This window comes from Nematolebias whitei, chromosome 16, assembly GCF_014905685.2.
Source record: "Nematolebias whitei isolate Nwh7 chromosome 16, NemWhi1, whole genome shotgun sequence".
Taxonomy (NCBI): Eukaryota; Metazoa; Chordata; class Actinopteri; order Cyprinodontiformes; family Rivulidae; genus Nematolebias; species Nematolebias whitei.
In genome coordinates, this window is record NC_056513.1 from 44,679,386 (window position 1) to 44,681,442 (window position 2,057).

The following is a 2,057-nucleotide window of genomic DNA, read 5'->3' on the forward strand; positions in this document are numbered from 1 at the left end:
TGGTGTTGATGAGCTATTAGTACGTTAAACTTGTTTTGTTGTCGAGTCTTGGACTTGACATGCTGTGCTAAGCGTGCCTGATCTATACAGTCCAACACTTGCTGAAGTGTGGTCTGATCTAGACACGTTGTCAGTTTTCAGTTAGGGTTCAACTGTCCCCCTCTTACAATGCTGTGATTGCTAGTATCACTCAGCCCTCTGTGAACAGTAAACAGCCATCAGTGTGCTAATGATCCATTGTTAGGCTGATGGTCCTTCTTGAGCATGTGATCAGCTGGTTTTGGTTGTCAGCAGCAAAACTGGTTGATCCACTCTGAGACGGTGCTATTTAAGAGACTGAGCTGAATACAGCTCCTCAGACTGAGGAAGTCTCTCGGATGTGAGACGAAACGTTTCTACATTTTTTGTTGATTTGCTTTGTTTTGTTTTTTTGAATGTCAAGAGGACCAGATTTAACTTTTTTAGATTTTTCTACCTGGATTATTGAGCATGCATCAGGATATTTTGAACCACTTTGGCCAGGATTGCCTCAAACTAGTTAGAGAGTTTGAGAAAACAGCAAGGAAGAGGGCAGACTACAGGAAGCATTTGCGATTCAACCTCAGATGTCAACAAAGTGGCATCATTCCCAAGAGCCTGGAACTAAAATCTTCGGTCAGCGGGCACCGGGCAAGCAAGATCCTTCAGAAGGCACAGACCCAGCTGCTGAATGAACGGGTGAGACAGACCAATTTTACTATTGAGGCCTTGAAGGCCAAAGAAGAGCACATTAAACAGAAACTAACAACGTGTCTAGATCAGACCACACTTCAGCAAGTGTTGGACTGTACAGATCAGGCACGCTTAGCACAGCATGTCAAGTCCAAGACTCGACAACAAAATAAGTTTAACGTACTAATAGCTCATCAACACCATGACTATTCCAATAACAACCCATTCAGTGTACGACAACACTCCAGTAGTCAATTACATGCCAGGGAGACAGAAAAGTGGGTGAAGAATTTATCTGACAGACAGCTCACCCAGCCAGAGACAGAGATTCTTGCCAGGGGACTGAACTTTGCGGTTGCACCAAGTAGAATTCCTCTGGTGGAGATGGTCACAGCTACTGAGTCAGCCATCCGCAACAACAAAATGAAAGAGGCTGAAGCAGAACAGCTCAGAATCAAAGTTTCATCCTGCCTCAGCAATGCCAAACCACCACCTTCCAACATCAGTAGAGAGGAGAGGGATGCACTCACCACTCTTAGCAAGGACAAAAACATCATCATTCTCCCAGCAGACAAAGGAAGGTGCACAGGGATTTTGAACCAGAAAGACTATCATGAGAAAGTTATGACACTCCTTAGTGACTTAAACACTTATGAACCTCTGAAAAGAGATCCACGAAGTGGTTACAAGAAAAAGTTAATAGATTGCCTGAAAATTTTGGAGCAGGACAAGGCTATTGATCGTTTTCTGTACCACAGACTGTACCCAGGGGAGGCCACACCTTGTCTGTATGGTTTACCTAAAATCCACAAACAAGGTGTACCTTTAAGACCAATTGTTAGTATGATTAACTCTGTCACTTACAATGTTTCTAAATATCTGGCGTCTGTACTCATCCCTTTAGTTGGCAGCTCAGAACACCACATACAGAACACCATGGACTTTGTGGACAAGGTGAGGGATGTCATCATGGAGACTGATGAAACAATGGTCTCTTTTGATGTCACATCACTCTTTACATGCATTCCTGTTGATGATGCAGTAGAGGTGGTCAGTTTAAAATTAAAATCAGACACCACTCTGAGCAGCAGGACCACACTTTCTACAGAACAACTGTGTCAACTCTTGAAACTGTGCCTGCAGTCAACCTACTTCACATATGGGGAGCAATATTATAGGCAGAAACATGGGTGTGCTATGGGGTCTCCAGTTTCTCCTATTGTTGCCAACCTGTACATGGAGGAGGTAGAAAAGAGAGCCTTGACGTCCTTTTCAGGGACACCACCAAGTCATTGGTTCAGGTATGTTGACGACACCTGGGTTAAAATTAAATCTCAGGAAGTCCA

General features: G+C 43.8%; 1 protein-coding gene across 1 annotated transcript in view; it reads right to left on the reverse strand.

The window, feature by feature from the left end:
- Nucleotides 1-2,057, reverse strand: part of LOC119422544 (teneurin-3) — a 145,768-nt gene that overhangs the window by 63,291 nt on the left and 80,420 nt on the right. The gene's annotated exons all lie outside the window — the stretch shown is intronic.